At 49.3% G+C, this 14,070-nt stretch overlaps 1 protein-coding gene across 1 annotated transcript in view; it reads left to right on the top strand.

The window, feature by feature from the left end:
- Positions 1 to 234: 234 nt before the first annotated feature.
- The window catches only part of LOC133358184 (cAMP-regulated phosphoprotein 21-like), a 71,383-nt gene continuing 57,547 nt past the window's right edge, over positions 235 to 14,070 (top strand). The window contains exon 1 of the mRNA XM_061576391.1: positions 235 to 272. The gene's annotated coding sequence lies outside the window, so the exon portion shown is untranslated. The remainder of the gene's footprint in view (positions 273 to 14,070) is intronic.

Genomic DNA, 14,070 nt, shown 5'->3' with positions numbered 1-14,070 from the left:
GGTGATGGGGGGGAACCTTGACAATGACGTCATACACAAACAAATTAAATTATTGCCCCCTCGTGCAGCGACATGATGTCATCGCCGCGCACCTGCGGGATGACGTCACTGCGGCGCTTGCCTTCGGGGTGCGTGGGAGCCTGGGCGGGGGGGGGGGGGTGATGACGTCATGTTCGCAGCGGGTGCCTGCCGTCGTGACGTCACGCCTCCATACATTCACACGTGAGCTGGGGCCGGGAGCAAGCGCATCAGCACTGCTCCTGCCGCCTTATGTACGTGACGTGTACACACGCGCACATGTATACACACACACACGCGTACACACATACATATACATACACACACACGTATACACACACACGCGTACACACACACACATACACGCGTACACACACATACACGCGTACACACACATACACGCGTACACACACACGTACACACACACACGCGTACACACACACGCGTACACGTATACACACACACGCGTACACACACATACACATACATACACACACGTATACACACACACGCGTACACACACACACACATACACGCGTACACACACATACACGCGTACACACACACACACGCGTACACACACACACGCGTACACACACACACGCGTACACGTATACACACACACGCGTACACACACGCGTACACACGTACACACACACGCGTACACACACGCGTACACACACGTACGCATGCATGTACACACATACACACACGTATACACATACACACACGCGTACACACACACACACGCGTACACACGTACGCATGCATGTACACACGTACACATGTACACACGTACGCACGTACACACGCACGCGTACACACACACGTACACACACACACGTACATACATGCGTACACACACACGTGCACGCACGTATACATTGTACACATACGTGTATATTGCACACACACGTACACGTTGTACACACACGCACACACGTGTATATTGCACACACACACGTACACACACACACGTACACATTGTACACACACACGTGTATATTGTACACACACGCACACACCTACCTATACGTTGTACATACACACACACACGTATACGTTGTATACACACGCATACGTTGTACATATGTGTACATTACGTACACACTGCACGTACGTACGCACGTGTATATTGCAAACACATGCAAACACATGTGCACACTGTACACACACGTGTACACATGCATTCGGACGTGTACATTACACAAACATGACACTGCACACGCGTACACCACACGTGTATATTATGCAAACACGTGGACGTTATACACACGCACAGTATAAATGTGTACACACGTATACTTGAATCGCATTGTACACACATGTATGAATCGCCTCACATGCACACGTATGTGCATAAACACACGTATGTAGACATTACATGTGAGTATACACACGTGTACTCATCTTCACCAAATATACACGGTGTACGCATACGCACGGTTTTTTTATTCGTGGAAGCGTGTTTAAATCACATTATATACAAAACACAGGCATACACACGGATACAATATACACACACACGCGAATATACCCCCGTAGTATGTACATTAATCACATGCACACGTGTGCACACGTATGTGAACACGTGGACATATACGTATGCATACGTGGAAATCATTGCATTGCGTACACACACACACGTGTGTACAATACACACACACACGTGTGTACAAGACACACACACACGTGTACCACACACACACGTGTACAATACAGACACACACACACGTGTACAACACACACACGTGTACAATACAGACACACACACACGTGTACCACACACACGTGTACAAGACACACACGTGTACAAGACACACACGTGTACAAGACACACACGTGTACAACACACACGTGTACAACACACACACACACACACGTGTACAACACACACGTGTACAACACACACGTGTACCACACACGTGTACAATGCACACACACACACGTGTACAATGCACACACACACACACGTGTACAGACACACACACGTGTACACACACACACGCGTGTAAGACACACAGACACACGTGTACAGACACACACACACGTGTACAGACACACACACAGACACGTACCATACACACACACATCATGATGTCGCCGCACACGCTATGCACGCGTGTAAATAGATTACATCGCATTGTGTACACAAAAAACAAAAGATCCCCCGTGTAGCCTCTAACAGGCTGTAGGGGCAAGTGCTGTTCGCGAGTAGCATCAATGAAGGCCGACAAAGCACACGAGGGGGTGGGTGGCCAGCACCACGCCCGACCGCCTTTGTTTCCCCAGTGGCGATGTTTACACACCACTGCATCAGGTACTCATGTGAGGCTGAGTCAACCCAGGGGAGGCCCAGGACCGGTTCAGATAATCGTCACTGTGGTGTTGGCCGTGAGCGGGAATCGAACTCGAAGTGTCAGGGTTCGTAGCGCAGCGCGCTAACCGCTGCACCACCGCTCCTCACGCACGTGTAAACATTGTATGTGTGTATATATACACGTACACACACGTACACACACGTACACGGTACACTAGTTAGGTGATGGTCTAAGTCCGGTCGCCAGTGATTGCACAAAAAACGTCGCGTTAAATGTGTCTGTGCGTTTTTTGAGTCGCCTAGGGAATATTTTGGTTAAATTCCGAATGAGAATTAAAAAAATTTAAAACATCAGTTTGCTCTGTGATGAACATGTCTGCCCTAGTTAGCGACTCGGACCGGTATCCTAACGAGAAGATCAATCATTACCCGTGAATTGGTGTCAAGCAAAGGGCCAACTCTTCTGTACTTGCGTATGGCCAAATGTTCCACAGATGACTACCCATATCGAGGTCTTTGCTGCTTACTGTTCACGACGAGAGGGCTTCAGCGGACAAAGAGAGAGTTCGTGTCGTGTCGCTGTTCTTCCTCTTGCGTTGAATCAGCGCAGATCACAGTGGGTTTACCGTGCGGTCTATAGTTTGGGTTACATGGCCACAAACACACCACCTTGATTTAAAGCTTTCGTGACTGCAGGGATTCATCTTCTTGGTTCTTTTGGTAAAGTCACGTAGAAGGGAAATAATAAAAATAAAATAATACAATAATTCTCACGACCATTCGGCCACATAATTCTCACGACCCAGGGGAGGCCCAGGACCGGTTCAGATAATCGTCCTGAGGACGGCTGCTTGCGTTGTGGCCGAAACGTCCTCAGGATGGCTGCTTGCGTTGTGGCCGAAACGTCGTGAGAATTATTTTATTATGTTTTATTTTTATTATTTCCCTTCTACGTGACTTTACCGAAAGAACCAAGAAGATGAACACCACCTTGGCTTGAATTTAATGAATCTCGGTGGGTCTCTGAGGCTCTACGTATCTCAATTTGTCCCTGTGTATATCTGTGTATAGCTCTGGCTTGCGTATGGCCTCATGTTCAGCAGATGAATGCAAACGTGGAGGTCTTCTGCTGCTGCTGGATACGACGAGAGGGCTTCAGCAGAGAGAGAGAGAGTTCGTGTCGTGGGTCCATAGTTTGGGGTTGTTTGGCCACAAACGCACCACCTTGGCTTGAATGTAATGTATCGCTATGGGTCTGTGAGTCTCTGTGTATCTCTATGGGTCCATAGTTTGGGGTTGTTTGGCCACAAACGCACCACCTTGGCTTGAATGTAATGTATCGCTATGGGTCTGTGAGTCTCTGTGTATCTCTATGGGTCCATAGTTTGGGGATGTTTGGCCACAAACGCACCACCTTGGCTTGAATGTAATGTATCGCTATGGGTCTGTGAGTCTCTTTGTATCTCTATGGGTCCATAGTTTGGGGTTGTTTGGCCACAAACGCACCACCTTGGCTTGAATGTAATGTATCGCTATGGGTCTGTGAGTCTCTGTGTATCTCTATGGGTCCATAGTTTGGGGTTGTTTGGCCACAAACGCACCACCTTGGCTTGAATGTAATGTATCGCTATGGGTCTGTGATTCTCTGTGTATCTCTATGGGTCCATAGTTTGGGGTTGTTTGGCCACAAACGCACCACCTTGGCTTGAATGTAATGTATCGCTATGGGTCTGTGAGTCTCTGTGTATCTCTATGGGTCCATAGTTTGGGGTTGTTTGGCCACAAACGCACCACCTTGGCTTGAATGTAATGTATCGCTATGGGTCTGTGAGTCTCTGTGTATCTCTATGGGTCCATAGTTTGGGGTTGTTTGGCCACAAACGCACCACCTTGGCTTGAATGTAATGTATCGCTATGGGTCTGTGAGTCTCTGTGTATCTCTATGGGTCCATAGTTTGGGGTTGTTTGGCCACAAACACACCACCTTGGCTTGAATGTAATGTATCGCTATGGGTCTGTGAGTCTCTGTGTATCTCTATGGGTCCATAGTTTGGGGTTGTTTGGCCACAAACGCACCACCTTGGCTTGAATGTAATGTATCGCTATGGGTCTGTGAGTCTCTGTGTATCTCTATGGGTCCATAGTTTGGGGATGTTTGGCCACAAACGCACCACCTTGGCTTGAATGTAATGTATCGCTATGGGTCTGTGAGTCTCTGTGTATCTCTATGGGTCCATAGTTTGGGGTTGTTTGGCCACAAACGCACCACCTTGGCTTGAATGTAATGTATCGCTATGGGTCTGTGAGTCTCTGTGTATCTCTATGGGTCCATAGTTTGGGGTTGTTTGGCCACAAACGCACCACCTTGGCTTGAATGTAATGTATCGCTATGGGTCTGTGAGTCTCTGTGTATCTCTATGGGTCCATAGTTTGGGGTTGTTTGGCCACAAACGCACCACCTTGGCTTGAATGTAATGTATCGCTATGGGTCTGTGAGTCTCTGTGTATCTCTATGGGTCCATAGTTTGGGGATGTTTGGCCACAAACGCACCACCTTGGCTTGAATGTAATGTATCGCTATGGGTCTGTGAGTCTCTGTGTATCTCTATGGGTCCATAGTTTGGTTTGAATGGCCATAATCGCACCCCTGTGGCTTGTCTATAATGTATCTCTATATGTCTCTACATCTATGAGTCTGTATCTCAATTTTTCTCTGTAGATCTATGGATAGCTCTGGATTGCGTTTGGCCACATGTTCAGCAGATGAATTCCAACGTGGAGGTCTTCTGCTGCTGCTGGATACGACGAGAGGGCTTCAGCAGAGAGTGAGAGAGAGTTTGTGTCGTATCGCCGTTCCTCCTCCGTTGAAGCAGCGCAGACCACAGTGGGTTTAGTAATAGGTTTTTACCCTTTCAACTGGTATTAAAACTGACACCTTTATACAAGGGATCATGTTTGCAATAACCACAACACAAGCAGTCAAAATGCAAACAAAAAGAAACAACTCTTGATGATGATAATGATATGCACTGTCCTTGAAGTTGATTGGTCCACACCGAGACAGCTTTTCTTAGAGCCTAGTCTCCATTGGTGTTGGATCAGATGATGCCAAAAGGCGTACAACTTAAAAACAGCGCACTATCAGAGTATTGAGAGCTCGGGGTAAGCATTTACACTATGAGACCTCCGAAACGTCGTGATTTATTTTATTGTAATTAATTTTAATTTCATTTTTTATCTTCGAGGAACGTCAGAGCCAAGGAGGTGTGCGACGTTTGGGTCCCAACCGAGGTGTTCATTCTGGACGTCCACGCGGTTCTGCTCTGCTGATGAGACGCTTGTGTGTTGAAAACCGGTCCCCAGTTTTGCCTGCGTTTTGATTCGGTGCTCGGTTGGAGTCAGATTCTGTATTTAAACTGGAGGAATTCGCTGGGCTATACAGCTCTTTTTCACAGGTGTCCTCCAGTAGTTAACAGATGTCGAGAAGAATTATTAATCTTCTTGGTTCTTTCGGTCAAGTCACGTAGAATGGAAATAATAAAATAATAAAAATAAAACATAATAAAATAATTCTCACGACGTTTCGGCCACAACGCAAGCAGCCGTCCTCAGGTGAAGAACAGGTCTGTCAGAAAGACAGTCTGAATAAACACCACCAGGTTGGCAGCGTATATTTAAGCTGGGTTGGAGGGGGAAAAGTGCCTTGACAAAGGAATTTGCGTATCAAGAGGAATTTAGCATATTTATGGGAAATGCAGGTATGTGATTAGTACTACTTATGCCCGTGCATTATGCAGGATTAGCAGCATCAAAGGGAGGGGATATGGGAAATGCAGGTATGTGATTAGTACTACTTATGACCGAAAGAACCAAGAAGATGAATCCCTGCAGTCACGAAAGCTTTAAATCGAAATAGAATTATTAACTTCCAAATCCCGTGCGGCCGATGGGTTTGATACTATAATTACCTTGTTACATTTTTACGTCGAGAGAGAGAGATGTGATTGAAAGGTGTCGTCTGCTTATCTAGTTTGTAGTCTGTGAATGTGCCCCCTTGGTGTGTCGATACAAAAGGTTATTTGGTATCAGAAGTAGTTAATTTACTTTCACGTACATCTTGTTTCCACGTATGTTGAACTTCTTTCGCACTGTATGTAACAAACCGTGCTAATCGGAGGTGCAGGGGAAGCACAACAAACTAAACACACAAAGCAGCTCTAAAGAAATGAGTTGGCCAATGTAGATGATTTAAAAGTGCATAGCTTCCAGTGGCTTCCATATCTCGGAAGGAAGAGCATTCCAGACGGCCGCAGAAGTGCATCTGAATACGCGTGCACGTACGATGCTGTGACCGTCTTTGTTCGATGGCCAGCCAAAAGCCACCACCACCGTTGCTGTTGCTGCTGCGAGGATGACTGGAGTTCGCGTGATGATTTATTCTCCTTGACGAGATCAGCAAGGTGTTGCCGGTTCAACCTTTTAGCCCCCCCCGGCACGCCGCTCTGCGGCGATTCACAATAGACGCGTCGTGTGGTGACACAACGCCAATAGCGCGATCGGGATTACATTGGGGAAAATGGCAACAACAAAAAATCCCATCAAAAATCGATGCCTTCCTCCACACCCACCGGGACATCTCCCCTGGCCCTATCTTGAGGCTGGGACACAACTCATTCGGACGAAACGTTATTTGCTTGATCGTCTTGGTTCTTTCGGTAAAGTCACGTAGAAGGAAAATAATAAAAATAAAACATCATAAAATACAATTCCCACGACGTTTCGGCCACAACGCAACGTCGTGAGAATTGTATTTTATTATGTTCTATTTTTATTATTTTATTATTTCCCTTCTACGTGACTTTACCGAAAGAACCAAGAAGATGAATCCCTGCAGTCACGAAAGCTTTACATCGAAAGTTATTTGCTTGAGTTTTTAGTTTGGAGCGAAAACGTTAGCCCCGACTGTTTCAGCCACATGCCAACATTGGCCCACTGTTACATCCACATGCTAACGTTGGTCCAACGTTAGTCCCACCCTTTCAACTACATGTCAACGTTGATCCCACTGGTTCAATCCCATGCCAACGCAAGTTGGTTGAATCGGTTGGACCGACGTGAACCTCCGCTCTACCGCCAGACCGTGTCACAGGTTTGCGCGATGGATTGTAACAATCTCGGGAGATCTCTAACGTTAACCCTTTTCAAATCTGGAGCGCGGGTACTCCGTTTTCCCGCGCTCGGGGTTTCGTCCTCTCTAAGGGAGAGGGAGCTAATGAGCATGAGCGGCTCCCTTGTGCAGGGTTTTGCTATTGGGGGTTGCCGTTCGTCTTTGCAACCCAGTTTAAAAAATATATATCACCGTGCAGGTGGAGTGCCGAAATGAGGGGATGCGCCTATTTGGCACAGAAATCCTGCTGCAGGCAATCTTACGTTACCGTCTTGCGGTATTTCTCGCTTAAAATGGCGCTCGTGGCCGGCGAGCGAGCAAGTGGCTGAGCGCGCTGGCGTGGTACATTTATCGCTGGGGCCCGATGCGGTTTTTTATTTCATCGCAGTCAAATATTTAGCGAGTTTCAACTGCAGTCGCGTGCGGTCTGCCACGGTAGGTTTTCCCTCAAACTTCCGGCGGGTACTGGCGAGGGCCTTGTTCCGAAAAATGCCGCCTCTTAACGTTTCATGCATCACCATCATGGTCATCATCATCATCAGCCATGCTCAATCCACTGCTGGATAAAGGCCTCCCCTAAGGCGCCGCCACCCCTCACTACTACTGAGTGGCATAGTAACGACATTATCAGCTCAGGGAGGTGTGGAAATCGGTCAGGTGGGCCCCCAATATTTGATTTGTCTCGCACGGTTGCACCTCAGCCACATATCATGGCTCCTCTTGCCTCTCATCACACCGTTACGCTCACGGTCTCGAACATTTAACGCTGTGGGGGCGCTGTGTGTTAGCAAAATGCAGCCACTACAGCTCTCATGGTGGTTGTCAAGGGGGCCCCAACTCATAGCTTTGTCCACCAGGGGGGGGTGGGGGTGGCCAAGGCACCCCCTGCACCCACGCTAGTTACGCTACCGCTGATACCGCTGATACCGCTACCATTCCCGTGACCGATTCGTCTGGGGTGCTGCTACTGCCCTTCAGATGGACGCGGCCGTTAGGCTCTTGCAAAACGCGCGTGGCCTTGGGGCTTGTGGAAGTGGTGGCTCACGTAGCGTTGCTCCAGTCCACCGCTTGTCGCTCTCCGAGCCAGAGACACTTTTAACTGCTCGGGCGATCAAACGACCCCACTGCCGGCCGTCTCCGAGTCGCGAAACAAAAAGTAATTGTGCTCAACGACGATGCACGTTTGGACAAGGCCCTGGGACAGAGATGTGGGGGGTTTGTGTGCCGTTCATCGCCCGTCCTTTGTGGCAAACGGAGGACAACAGTGGGCACCTCTGAAGCCGATTGCGCTGAATTCTAGACCTCGTTCTCCAATTGTTTTTTTCCCCCGACCCAATTTTTTATTTTCTACTTTTGTGGGAAATGCCACCGGTTTCAATGTCCTCTGCGCCACCCTGCGCCACCGCGTGTGTACGGAGCGGCCCACGCGATCCGGTGCGAGGTGAAATCTCGGGCGCATTCACGCGTGCGACACAAATGACCACCTTCGTTGGCTGGAGTTCTGTTTCCCCTGCCTTGCTGTCGTGTGTTCGTTTGCCACTCCACATCTTACGCATGATGGCAAAAGCAATATGGCTCTATATTTTTTAACACTGCTAAGTTTTTTAAATGTTACCACGTAAGGTAAGGCCCATTGAGCTACATAGCTCTTTTGCAGAAGCGACCCGGGCCAGACATGATAGGTCAACAAATTGGCTCATCATCATCGCGTGGAAATGTATAGCAGCCAAATACTCGCATGATGTTAATTCTTAATGTGGAGGGAAAAACCGGAGAACCCGGAGAAAAATATACAGGCATTGTTATGGTCGGGATCGAACCCACGACCGCCTGTATACCAGGCGAGGTTGTTAACATCTTACCACCGTGGCGCCCCTTCAGGAGCTGAATGGCAATGTTGAGGTCTGCTGGCCACGACCAGAGAGCTTCAGCAGATAGAGAGAGAGAGAGTTTGTGTGGTGTCGCTGTTCCTCCTCCTCCGTAGACGGAGTGCAGAACACAGTGGGTTTACTTTTTGGCAGAGGTCGCAACCAGGTAACCGATACCCGTACCCTACCCGATACCCGGCTACCCGTACCCGGCCGGGTACGGGTACGGGTAGCCGTTTGCGACCCTGGTGCGACCGGGTACGGGTACGGGTAAGCCGTGAGTCACTGGTGAGTCACCGTTTGTCACTCATTTCGGGTAGGGTACGGGTACGGGTAGGCCGTGAGTCACTGGTGAGTCACCGTTTGTCACTCATTTCGGGTAGGGTACGGGTACAGGTAGGGAACGGGTAACCGTACCCAGCCGGGTACGGGCACGGGTACCCATTTGCGACCCTGGTGCGGCCGGGTACGGGTAAGGAATCAAAACCCGTTTGCGACCTCTGCTTTTTGGGTCCAGATTTTGGTTTTCATGGCTACAGTCGCTTTGCTGTCTTTAATGTATCTCAAAAGGTGTCTACCTATCTCAATAGGCCTCTATGTACTTCTACATGCCTCTATGTATCTCTGAGTCTCTATGGGTCTCTTCGGGTCTCTGTCAGAGGTCGCAAACGGGTTTTGATTCCTTTCCCGTACCCGGCCGCACCAGGTACCCGTACCCGGCCGGGTACGGGTACCCGTACGCTACCCGTACCCTACCCGAAATGAGTGACAAACGGTTATTCACCGGTGACTCACGGCCTACCCGTACCCATACCCGGCCACACCAGGGTCGCAAACGGGTACCTGTACCCGGCTGGATACGGGTAGCCGGGTATCGGGTACCCGGTTGCGACCTCTGGTCTCTGTGTCTCTATGGGTTTTACGATACGGCCTACAGTTTCGGTTGTATGGCCACGATCGTGCTCCTGGGGCTTGCATCAACAATTTTCCATTGACGCAGCCCGTTGATGTGCCGTTGCGGCTGACGGTTACGCCGACACGTTGCATGATGCGTGTGCTATTTTATTCGCGTGACTGTGACCGCACAGCGCGGGGATGGGCCCTCATCCAGCAGCGGATTGGCAAGTGCCGAGGACTGCCTCGTGGCCTTGAACGCCACGTGAGCGCGGTGTGTACAGCTCGAGTCGTGCTGCCATTTTCTTCACTCTGTGCGACTAACAGCCCCCTGGCTGCCTGTAATTGCTCATTAAGTTGCCGGATTTGTGCGAACGGAGGGCAGGACAGGGCTGGTGATAATTGGATCAGCGCTCGGTAGAGGTAAAATGAAAGCCATTTGTCACAAACGCCCCCCCACCGTCTCCGCTGCCGTCATATTCACCCACTCAAACCCACCTCCACATCCATCCATCCACCCACTTATCCACCCAAATCCACCTACCCATCCACCTAGCCAAAGCCACTCGCCAACCCATTCATCCACCCAAACCCACCCACTCATCCACCCACTCCCATGCACCCAAACCCACTCGTTCACCCATCCACCGAAACCCATCCACCCAGCCAAACCCACGCACTCACCCACTCATCCACCCCCTCCCACGCACCCAAACCCACTCGCTCACCCATCCACCGAAACCCATCCACCCAGCCAAACCCACGCACTCACCCACTCCCACGCACCCAAACCCACTCGCTCACCCATCCACCGAAACCCATCCACCCATCCATCCACTGAAACCCACCCCACCCATCCATCCACCCAAACCCACCCACTCATCCACCCCTCTACTCAAACTCACCCACCATCCACCCAACCCCACTCATCTTCCCACTCATCCACCCACCTACAGCCGCCCTCCTATGCTCGTTCAGTGTGCGCGTGCGTGCGCGTGCAGACGCTGCCGGGTGTTTTGCTGGCCACCCACTCCCTCGTGTGCCGTGCCGCGAACAGCACTTGCCCCAACCGTCTGTACAGGCTATACGGGGGATCTTTGTCTTTGTGTACGCGCACCGTGCAGCAGCCGGTCTGAGCTCCGTGCTGCCAGACAAATCTTGGTGCACCGCCCCCCCCGCCTCTCCGTACATCTTGGCTCTTGCGCTATTAAATAATGAAATAGCCAAAAGCTTTTAAATCAATCCACTGCGCCCGTACAAAAATAGCTCTGTACAAGACAGGAAAAACAAGGGCATAAATGCAGGTGTGCGGCAGGCTTCATTTGTATTGGTTTTTGTTTGTTTGGTTTGTCGTCCTTCCCCACCCCCGCACCTCCGATTAGCACAGTTGGCTACGTAGGGTGCGAAAGAAGTCCAATGCACAGAAATACATAGCTGTTACTGGGTTGTTTTTTTGTTTTTTACAAATCACGGAGTGAACGAACAGTACAAATTAGACGTGCTGTGAAAATTTTAAGTGAGACATTAAAAGACCAGTGAATTTGTATCACAAGCCTGAATCATAAGGATCATAATCATTTGTCCAAATCTGGGATGGAGAGCAATTATATGGTTTTTTTTTATTTGGAGCTTACGTGACTGCAGGAATTACTCTTTGGTTCTTTCGGTGAAGTCACGTATATGTCTGTCTATATGTCTCCGGTTCTGTGTTTTATCTCTCTCTAAAATTTAGCATTCTCTGGAAGAACGTAATCAACCAGGTAGGGTGTTGACTGTTATGTTAGCTGACTCTCTGTGTTGTATTGCATTCTATTTCTGAGTTTACTAGGTTTTGTTTTCTCTTTCATTTATACCTGATGATGATTGCTTGTGTTGCAATTGAAACATCGTATGTTATTATTTTATTTATTATTTTCTCTTTATAAGTGACTTTACCGAAAGAACCAAAGAATATGTTTTTTTCACGTTCAAATCCTTACGTGATAGGAAAGGAGATATCAGAGAAGTACTTCTGATATACCCCCCGGGTTACCTCTCGTATTCACACGCCGCCCTGCTGCAAATAAAAACGTCGAATGCCACGCGGATCGTTTTTCATTCGCTTGAGCTAGAATTCGCCGAATTAAGTGAAAACCCAATTTAAAAATGGAGCGTTTTTAAATGTAGATATTGGTGCGCAGTGATTCATTGCCAGCTGGTCTGAAAACATCGACTCCACGACACTTGGGAACCTGGTTTAATAACAAGCGGCCGCGACCCGGATGTGAACCGGGGGTCTTCGCTGTGACCTCTAAACCCTACTGAACATCCGTGAGAAAGAGATGCGTAGCTTATCAGGATTCCTCCAGCCTGAATAACGATTCGGATTCTGTTCCGGCCTCTTCCCCTTCATCATCTGAATTGTGAAAGTTCTGAATGCGCACAGCAGTTTGAGAAACCTTGACTTGAACCCAGGTTCTCAACCACACGCTGGCTCAATGCTCTGACCTTTCAGCCACCCCTACCTCTTCATCTGAATTCCTGGAAATGCTTCTGGTTACGCACCATTATATCCTGCACCAGTGTCTGGTTACATGAAATATTGAACCCAGGGTCTCAGCGATGCTGGCTTTTATGGGTCCTGCTAGAGTCAGTGACGATGGTTCAGTGCTCTGACCTCTGTGCCACCTGGCGGGCCACCCTCTTCCCCCTTCATCTGAATTCCTGGAAATCCTGGTTGCACGCCAGTGTCTGTACATCTCTAGTTCGTGAGTGGGTTGTATCCTGTACCAGTGTCTGGTTACATGAAATATATTTCGTGGGGATCCCGATGTCGGTGCGCCGGATCGGTCACTGTCGAGGTTTAAAGCGGCCGCATATTGAACCCCCGGGCCCTCTGTCGTTATCACTTGATGTTTTTTTTTTTTGGAAAATGCCCCCCTGGCAGTCGAAGCCGGTCATTGTTGCTGCGCCACCCTCCGTTGCGAAAAATCGACGTGCCCCAGTTTTGTCCGTGGGCCAGGGCAGAAAAACATCGCCACCGTCTTCGGGAGCAAAACGTTGAGTAGTGCCGGCGACGTGTATTTTATACGGCCGATGAGAGAGCGAATTCATTTCAAACGGTGGTCGCACAATTCACCACCTTTGGCCACGGGAGGTGAATTGCAACCGCTCGAGTAACGCCACGTCGGACGATACCGACACAAGTGAAATATCTTGGGCCAGGGCTCGCAGACTAAATCCGGACAAATCCAATCACTGCTGGGATAGTGGGAAACTGGGATGACGACTGCCAATCGGATCACGGACAGATGTCACGTGACAAACCCAAGGTTGTGTAGTTTGTAGACCAAAAACAAGAGGTGAAATTCCACATTGCTATGACGGGGATGAGTCGATTAGCACGGTTGGCTCCGTGTGGTGCGAAAGAAGATCAACGCTCCACACGAGTCTTATCCGTGGGACAGCTGTTGTTCACTTCCCCACAAAGCGCTACTCTTTTTATCATTCGTGCCGGGATGATGGACCGAGTGAACCCCCCCCCCACCACCAACCAGGATTTAAACGTGCAAACTCTCAAGTGAGAGACGCTCACTCCAACCAAATACCCCTACCAATACCTGGACGTGACTCCCCCCGGTCAGGTGTTTTCATCTTGAAGCGGCTACATTTTGAAGTCACATTTAACCAGAATGTTATCGTGACGCAGCGGCAGTACCAACAGCCACAGAAGCGTCAACGGAGGTAGCTGCATGAGCAGCAACAAGAAATCCAGGCAACAGCAGCAGTAATAGCAGCAGCAGTACCAGCAGCAGAATGAGTAG

The sequence above is a fragment of the Lethenteron reissneri genome, chromosome 61, assembly GCF_015708825.2.
Source record: "Lethenteron reissneri isolate LAM-NWPU_2019-01 chromosome 61, ASM1570882v1, whole genome shotgun sequence".
NCBI lineage: Eukaryota > Metazoa > Chordata > Hyperoartia > Petromyzontiformes > Petromyzontidae > Lethenteron > Lethenteron reissneri.
This window is presented reverse-complemented; position numbering and strand designations above follow the sequence as displayed.